Source organism: Camellia sinensis, unplaced genomic scaffold (genome assembly GCF_055761805.1).
Source record: "Camellia sinensis isolate YWXY unplaced genomic scaffold, ASM5576180v1 Unanchor3, whole genome shotgun sequence".
Taxonomy (NCBI): Eukaryota; Viridiplantae; Streptophyta; class Magnoliopsida; order Ericales; family Theaceae; genus Camellia; species Camellia sinensis.
Genome location: NW_028129178.1, coordinates 18,768,376 through 18,778,862, shown reverse-complemented (window position 1 = coordinate 18,778,862; position 10,487 = coordinate 18,768,376).

Genomic DNA, 10,487 nt, shown 5'->3' with positions numbered 1-10,487 from the left:
TCCTATTTCCCAAGTTTGGTAGTGAGGCATGGACGATTATACTATTTCTTTCTTGATTGGGTCATTTTTGGTAAATCGAATGTTACATTGATAGAAGATTCCACCATTTCCTATTAGGGTGTTGGAGTTTGTGTTAGGGGTTTTGGTGCGTTGTCTGTGTGACATCGTAGCAAGGATAACATTTGCGAATGTCGGCACTGTCGTTGTTATACAAGTATGTCTTCTTCTTTTTTTAATGCAACATTGATTTGTTTTGTTGTTAGTACCAATCAGTTGTTAAAGTGTAGTTCACCTGTATATTATGTCGTGTTGCATTTTTCCCTTCAAATTTGTTTTTTGTTTATCATGTTGTTAGGGGTTGTATCCATTGTTGGTAAGTTTTATTTGTTTCAATGTCAGAGGGGGTATGTGCTGTATTCTAGGGTGTGATGTTTTTGTTTTGTGAGTCGTTTGTGTGGATTTGTGGTGTGTTACTATTTCCCGACAATATGGGTTTACAACGATGGGTTAGAAAGTGGGGGAAATGGGGCTAAATGGGTGGGGTGTGTATATTTCGTGTGATGGGATCTGTGTGACAGGTCCATTTCGGGGGTTAGGGGGTATCACACGTATGTGGCAGGGTGTGTGCTGCATTGTCATATGTGTTTTTGGTGTTATGTTTGACATGATAGGGGATGGACACACATGTCATGTTGGTATGTTGTTATGGTAATATGAATGTCGCAGTCAATTTGCAAGCCCCATTCCATTTTCATGATCTGGTGAATTGTATGTGTGAAAACTTTTGTGGGTACCTAAAAATGTGAGCTTGTTCTTCAAAATGTCAGGTTACAATAACTTTACGTTATAGAATGATGTTGATATGGAGAACATTGTCTCTCTTGCACGGTCTTTCCGCCTACAATGCATCAATGTCATCATTCTGTTACGAGATGCCCAAGATGCAGAAAACATTGACAGTCTGCTTCACAATGTACGGACTGTCCCATGTCCCACAATCGGGGTGTCTGACGAGTCGGACGTGGATGATGAACAAGATTTGTTGGCCAAACTCTGTCCTCATGTAGATAACGTTTTTTTTTTTGTCTGCTCCGTAGGCCAATGGGAAGGAGCTGCTGAATTCTGAACAGTTCTTCGCAAGTATGCAATTGAGTATGGATTTCGGTTCAAATATGTGAAGAATGATTCTATTCGGATTACAACGATATGCATGATGAGGGAATCCAAAGGATGCGTGTGGTCTTTACACACACATGTCTTACATGCTAATGCATTTTTTTTTATCTTCGTAAGTGGAACAGTGAGCACACTTGTGGTGATGCTGTGCGGACACCCAAAATCCCAAGGGCTTAATGTTTGATGTTATATCCAAACAAGTACGTGATAAACCACTCACGTAGCCTACTGATATTGTATATGACTTGAAGGAAGATTACAGATTAGAGGTTAGTTACCGAGTTGCATGGTTAGGTGTTGAAAAAGCTCACGGGGAAATGTTCGGTGCACACTCCATTTCGTTTGACCAATTATGGTGGTACAGTAACGTAGTTGTGGACAACCCGCGGAGTTATATCAACATTGACTATGATGAACAAAACAACCGTTTCATAAGGTATTTCATATCACTCAAAGCATGTATTGATGGATTCAACCATTGTCGACCGTTGCTTTTTTTGGATAGAACATTCCTTAAAGGGAAATTCAAGGGGAACTTGTTAGCCACCACTGCAAAAGATAGTAACCAAGGTACGTTGTCTTATTGTTAAATTGCGTCACACTGTTGCGGTTCAGTATTTAATTTCATTTTTCTTCTTCCATGTTCCCCCATTCAATTGCTTCAAAATTTAACCCACATTGCTTATTTGAACCCCTCCCCACCAAAAAAAAAATAACAAAAAAACAAAAAGCAGGTCTATTCTGATTTGAGCCAAAATGTTATACTTTGAGGCTCCTTATCTTATGTTTATGATATTTGATGCAATAAAGTGTCTTTCATCCTTTTTAGGCTAATAGAGCAAAAAGTCCATCACGGACTGAATTCGCTCAAGTGAAATTCCCAATCCGCCCGAGCAGAATTCCTTACAAAAAATTCCTCTCTGACTGGATTTCCTCGTGCAGAATTCCCAATCCGCACGAGCATATTTGCCTTGATATGTGTGCATGTGTTTTTTACTCTAAATGGAATGGAGGCTATAAAAAAGAATTTTGGGGACCTGTTTTGTGACTTGAAACCCTAAAGAAGATGACTAGAAGCTAAAGAATGAGAGCAAACCATCAATCCATGGCTTTCTTTTCAACATTCAAAGTGTTCAACCTCTCCATGAGTGGCTAAGCTTTCTTCTTAGGATTGAGATAAAGCTCTAATCAAGTATCATGTAATTTTGTATTTTAATTCTAGTTTGTCTTTGGAATTGGATAATCGTAGTATGATTGTTTTTAGATCTTTTATTCAAATAATCTTTTCATTCAATTTATGTATTAGATTTCTGTGATTGAGAATGCATGATCATACAATTGCTTTATTTTATTATATATACGAATCATAATACGAGTCATGCTTAGAGGAGACGAATCGTGCTGCAATCTTAGTTTAGTGTAGACGATTTATGCCGACCGAAGATGATTCGTGCTTACGTTTTGAATATACACATCTTCTTGACGATGATATTGGGGCTTGTATCCACGATACATCATTATTATCCGGGGCCATTGATTAACTAGAATTAGATATTTTGATTACATGATATGAGATTAGCAGTGGATTCTAAATCCCAAGTCTCTCTCTATATTCGGATTACTCTATTTATTTGCACAATTATTTAGTTTTCATTTAAATTCTCATTAGCAAAAACCAATTCATCCCCGCTTCTTCAAATTAAATTAAAAATTACCATTTGAATTAATATAACTTAGCCCAAAGTCCTCGTGGTATGATACCTGGACAATCCATTGTTCTACCGAATTAATGCTTTGTTTAGTTCTTTATTTTCGATTGAAAAACGACTGATCATATTCCCTCTAGCCATCACGATCGTTGATTCGGAGAACACGGCCAATTGTCATAGTTTTTGGGACACCTCGCGAATGTGGTGAATGGCCATAAAACATTTACATTAGTCTCAGATCGACATACTAGACTGCTACAATCAATACCCATTATATTTCCCACCGCCTATCATGCATTTTGCATACAACATTTGCAACACAACTTGCAAGACAAAATGCGATATGTAAATTGTTCATACCTGGTTGGTTTGTTGGCTAAATTCCGAGCGTGCACATATGCATTGACTGTGGCTGCATTCAACCATAGTTTGGAGGAGTTCATGAAATCCAGACGTAAGGTCACACCAACATTCTTAAAGGATTTTCTACCGGAGTATTAGGCGAATGCTTATTTTCGGTACATGCTTTTAATCCATTTTATTCATACCTACATTATGTTAGATTGTTTTTCACCATAACCTCTTTTGCTTGCATGTTGTCCATTTTTTTAACATAATGTTTGTGTTTATTCCACTAGCGGTGCACGTTACGACGAGATGAGTTGTAATGTCGTCAAGTTATTTAATTTATGGATACGGGATGCATGAAACCTCCCAATAACTCAGATGATAGACAATATCTGGACTCAAATTATGAGAGAACTGGCCAAACGTCGGTGCAAGGCAAAAGCGTGGTATGGTGTTGTCTGCCAAAAGATGGAAGCTCGTTTGGTTAAAGCATACAACAAAGGCAGATCGAGACTTGTAAGCCAATCGAACGATGAGGTTTATGAGGCTCACTCTTTCTCATTAGTGATGGTTGCCGTTGGGAGGCATACATGCTCATGTTTCCAGTGACAAATCAAAGGTTTCCCGTGCGTTCATGTAGTTGTTGCTATCTGTAAAAGTGACAAAGACCTATACGATTTATTTGATCCGTACTACCATGTAGCAAAGTACCGCTTTTCGTATGCACACAACATAATCCCAATTCTGACCATCAGCGTGGAAGATTTTGTCATACAACCACTGATTGTCAAAAGACCACTGGAAAGGCCCAAGCAAAAACGGATGCTTTCTAGGGGAGAACAAGCGCGACAAATTCGGCGTAGTCGATGCCAACGCATGGGAAACCATAATAGGAACACATGCAAGGAACCAATCTAGCATTCAAGTCAGACACACAATTTTCAAAGATTTAATTAATACTTTTAAATTATTTTATCAGAATAAGGGGATGTGCCCAACACCACCATTCAGACCTGTATGATGATTACATACCTCGTACTAATCAATTTATAGCGTATGAACATTTGTAACTTTTCAATTTTTCCATAAAGCTCATGCTACCAGTTTGAACGATTTTATATATTTTCGACACACTGTGCAAAGTGTTACATGGTGGCAGGGGGAGGTTGTCGGACTAACTCACACGCTCACTACCTACTACCTTCGTACCGAACACAACACACATTACCACATCCAAAATAGAGGCATAGGATGGTTTCTAACATATCACACCATCACTGTCACGCAAGCTGCAAACTGTGTGTTGCTCCTTTCGTCTGTGGAAGGACATTACTAGTACCATGTGGTACAAGCATTGTACCACCAGCACGCTGTAAGCCGTCAAGTTTTCCATTTCACTCTCAAACTTATATCACTGTTCAACGTGTCAACATAATGATTTACTCGACACAAATAGTCCACATGTAGGTGATGATGTACAGTTACGTACGATAAACTACATACATGGCACATGCACCTCTACTAACATCTATCACAAGTTCAGATGGTGTGTTGTTCCATAAATGGGTAGTGTATTCTGCATAAATTATTTTCCCCAATGATCACATATGTACAAAATGCACATGAAACGAACACCACAAAATCAAACAACATTATTTCATTAAACATTGCGTATTCCATTTTTATCGCGTGGTAAGTATTCCATACCGACTAGTAGACAATACCCAAAATAATTCGTACACAATTTGCAAAACCTAGTACGCGACGTACCATTCTAAACAACTGAATGCAACGTTCACAAACACAAAAACAAAACATAATAAATCACCTTCCTAAACAAAAGATAACAACTATGATATATTGTTCATCTATATTTATAACCAACATTTGGCTACAAGATAAAAATTTCAAGTAATCAAAGACTAGCCAAACAGATCTACTCCTTCACCCCTCGCATCAGGTCATTGACGAAGGACTTGACCATGTCTGCACACAACATGCTGCAGTTAGTACCTTGCAATGACCGGTCCATGTCACAATGGTGCACGTATTGCCGCATGATAATGCAAACAATTATCCCACAATCAAGCTTGCATATGAAACCATTATGTGCAATAAATCACATGTCCGACCAGTTAACATTTTACAAATTGTGACTTGCAAGGACATTACAACACCGGGTTACTTATGAATCCGCTTTTTTGCTATGGACACTTTCTGACAACCTCGAGGGGGTGGCTGAAATCTACCTCAATGCTTATCTCATCCACTCCAAGCGCACGTAATGACTGCTTCATAATGTTCGACACACGTTCCTTCTGCCACACATACAATAAAAAAATAAAAATAAAAAAACAGATCACAACAACATCAAAGCATCAATATTCGATCACACCCACACACCACATTTATTGACAAATGTGTGGACATATTACCAGAATTAGAGCTTCAACGTAATGCGCGTTTGTCCGAATCGATCGTCGCCTCATCAGATTGAAATGCTTCCAACTACCATCGTAAGTATCATAACCACAAGCGTCCAATGCATTTCATGACAGATCAAAAAATGAATGTATCGACACGCACTTCCCTTCGTTATGTTCCTAGTCACATACTTCTCCATCTCACGGACGTTGTTGTTTTTCACCATATCCTGCAACACATATGACAACCACATCACAACACAGTCAATCACAGCAACCTCAAACGACGTTCATACACACACAACACTGACCAGGCAAATGCTGCTAAAGAAGTACAACTTAATCGATGTCTCATCATTCGCATACATTTTTGAGCTGTTCAATTTTTAACAACTCCGCATACTCATCGATCACCTAACATGTACCAAAACCAAGTTTAATATATAGTAACTGGAAAAACATGAAACACCAAACCATTCAAAAAAAAAAAAAAACAACAACAACAACAACAAACAAACAAACAAACAAACAAGCATCTTAAACTAAAAGACAATTGGTAGCTTACATTGCAACGGATAGTATTTTGCCTAACAAGATCCTTAACATCGGTGAAATACATAGCCACGCCTTCCGTATTGTCAGCCCACATAATGGCCCTACGCACAATGCAATTCACACAAATCAGTACAGACATGTTCACATAAACGACAATGTAAGTAAGTACGTACCTGTCGCCTGGCTGATCATAAGCCTTTGTGATCTTCGTATTCTCTTTAATCATCGTCATTTTCCAAACATCAAACCGGTTGTTTATATCAATCCCAGACCACTTTTTAGCACGTAACACAACTGCATCCACATCAATAACAACATCATCTACGACACATTTGTCTTTTCCTTCAACGTTGCCCACAATTGTGCCCATTTTTTTACCACGCCCAGCCAACAATGGTTACTTCAATTGTGGCAACTTCCGCTCTTTTCTCACTTTATTTTTAATGTTACGCACATAGGAATTCTACACACCCAAACCTGAAGCGCCCTCTAACACATATGGTACCAATTCTGTTTCTGAATTAGAAAGATTGATATCGCTCGGGCCATGCACCTGCAGCAAGATGGGATCCGTCGCCAAGCTCACATCACCTTGCCCAACACTATTTAAACGCCCTCCAACTGCATGTAATAGTGTCACATCGCAGAGTACTACGCCATCAATTTCACAAACATCAGTGCCAACACCACCAAGGTTACAACCAACATCCACCACATTGAACACTTAGGTCACATCATGAACATCACGGTCTGCTAATCGGTCTTCAAGAACTACTATCATTTTTTGCAATTCCACGTTCTCTTTCTTTAACTTCTCCACCTCTTCGTCTTTCATTTTCAAAACACAGCCAAACCCACCAACTATATTAACAACTCGCATCTCATTTTCCCTAATTAACCTAGCTGCCTCTTCTTCAAGTATTGCAATCTTACTATCTTTGCTTTTGTTATGCATCTCCAGGGATGTTATTGCATTGAGTGCTTTTTCTAGATTCGCAATATCTACCCCTGCGTGACATGGCACAATAATGGGTTCACGCACTATATTCTCCTCGATGTCGCCCTCATCCCCAAATGGTCGATGCACATTATCCCCAGTGGGCTCAGCATCTTCTTTGCTACTACCCATTTTAATAGGTACACCATGCATCCCACCATCACTCATCAGAATTTGCTGATTCCCCCGTCAATAAAATCTTTATCACCACCTTCATCGTCTGGACCCATGTCAACGACATCAGTAATGTCTCCTTCAACCATTTCATTGTTTGATCCTATTAAATCCCATTCATGCTCAAAAGATCTCAACATGTCGACTTTTACCTGTGCAGATCAAAAGCACAATTAAACTGTCACAGTCACATGAAAATTAACACCAAGCATATATTGTGCACCGTAATGCGTGACTAAACACTTGAAACATACCTGAAAAGTAACATGGCCAGAAAAATCCACCCCTTGAGCTTTATTCAGCAACGCCCTAATGTTCCACTTCAAGAACCTAGGAAACATGTGTTTTGGTTTCTGGTTGCATTAGAGTTGAATGTTCGTAAAGCTAGTATTGTGTGACAAACAACAAGTATTATATCAGGTATTCCAACCATGAGCACCAAAAAAAAAAAAAAGAACTAATTGGCATATGAATCATACCAGTAATGCAACCACATAGCCAGTCACCCTGTCCGGAGTGCGATGGAACTCCTTGATTGATCCCATCAATGTTGCCAGTATTGCACTAGTCCAAACATACATTCCAACTGTATTTAGGTCGTTCATGTAGCGAATAAACGCCCAACTTATTGTCACCCTAGTGTTTGAGAAAAAAAGCTTCCCACAAATGTACAACGTTAACAACTTCGTTGTGTCTTCCTCATCTTGTCTTATGTGACCACTAACTGTCTCTAGGAATAATGTCTTCACCAATTTGGACGTTACGCGAGAAATGTCACGAGACCTACATTGTATGAAGTCCGATACTGGCCATTGCCCGGGTGACAAATTAATACGCCTCTTGCTGCATTATAATTCGAATATTAACCTTATGTCACAGCTACCGAGCTTCACGCTTGACCCACCAATGTTGGATATATTCTCTCGGGGATTGTACGCCCTTATAATTTTAAAGATTGGCTCATCACACTTTCTATATTCATTGTGGTTTAGGTTATTGATGTGTATTGACTCGATCATGATCCAAAACAGCGTCCTTTTCAACTGTCTCAAGTGTGCCTCCCTCAAGTTTGATGAGTTGACAAGCTTAACTATCCCTGCTATGTTTGAACAGAAGTTCAGTCTCACGTGTAGTTGACGTTAGGGAGCGGAGGCCGGTTTAACCACATTTTGGTCCACCCCACGGTTGATGGTTTTAGCTTGCTTGAAAAGAATACGCCCTTGCATTTTTACCGCAAGTTTGTTTGACTTAGAACCACTAGCATCCTCAAGTCATTTTTGTTCACATGAACGCGTCCATGGACTCGTTACCTTACCACAACCTGCAAAAACAAGAGCACAACCTTTTAGATTAACCGCATGTCCACACAATAATCCACACGCATAATGCAAACATCACACACAGCCACAACGCAATACCCACACATGTTAACAAATTTCATCATGACAGACATACATGCACAGCACAGTATTTACTCTAATACAATAAGATAGCCAGCACACACATTCAATTCCAGGCACCCACATGCATTACCACTCCACATGTAAACCCCACACATCACCAATGCATAGTGTGTCGTCATGACACTACATGTGTCAGTTTTTATTAGTGCGTGTTTCGAATCAAAATTGTAAGGCTAATGCACAACATGTCACACTTCCAACCCTAACGAACAAAATGCATACAAAAAACCAACATAACCCATCAAACTCATAACCCCAACACCATTTTTAATTTGTAGCACCCAAACACATAGGTGTAAACCACTACACATCACACACAACCATTTGAAGTTAAACACCTACAAAACCCCAACCCCAACCCCAACCCCAATTCCATACCACCTCACACCTGACCACACCTAAACAACCCAAAACCAATGAACTCAAATCAATTACAACATTCAAGAAACATTCAAAAAATACTCAACAACTGGCAACATCTAACCTCAAAAAATGAAGCCCTAAACGTCCAATAAGAGGGAAATCATCATACCCTTTACGTCATTGTGCCGCACACATTGATTAAACGAAAATCAACAGTGGGTCATGGCACATATCTTTATCCACCATTGATGCAGGCCACCAACAGGAACACTGAAACAAGAATAATTGGGTCTCACTGTCGCCCATGCCTCCATCTCTAAAGTGTGACAGCATCCTCAACTAAATGTATCAATGTGTCGACGTAACAGTCTCGATGATTCAATATATCCTTCTCATCTCCCCCGAATCACGAATAGTATATACAATCAATTCACTTTTCAAATTTAGGAAACAGGCTAATTTAAGATTTTGCAAACATTACTCAATCTTGCATTAGAAAGGTGGTTGGGTCGTGAATCTCAAATTTGGGTTTGTTGCTAAATTGGGGTCGGTGTGGGTTGTTTGATACATGTCAATTGAACAGAAAGAGGGGTTGGGTCGTGAATCTCAAATTTGGGTTTGTCAGTGAAATGGGGCCAATGCGGGTTGTGTGACACGTGTCAACTGAACCACTCAAGGCTACAACAAAAAAAGCCTTAGTGTGCTCTCCTATTATGTGGCACCCAAAATGTGTCACGTGGCTAACCTCACCCAAATAACTATGACGTATAAAACACCCTTATTGTACTTGACCAATGTGTTGCAAACGCGCGCAATCGCATCCACTCAATTCTAGCTGTAATGCTTACATCAAACTTCCAACTGATGGCAATTATGTCCTCTCACAATTGAAAGGACCAAACGGATCATTACAAAACAAATGGGACTAATTGGATCATAAGTGTAGCATTTAGGATTTACTTTTTTTTTTTTTTTTTTTTTTTACATGTCTTTCATAAAAAGTTAAAAAAATCACTAAAAAAATCAATTCTCAAAACAACCATTAGTCATTAAGCTGTTCAGGTTGAAAGTCTGCTAAAAACTAACTTCCTTGACACACACTAAAAGGAATTATAACATTGACCAATCAATATTTCTTATGCTCCCGATTATTTTTCAGCAATAATGTTATAATAATTATATTTATATATGATTACCTATTTATTAAGGTAAATTGCCAACAGGTCTTAATAATTAGTCTTAATTCCCATTAGGTCCTATTAAAAATAAGTCTTGGTAA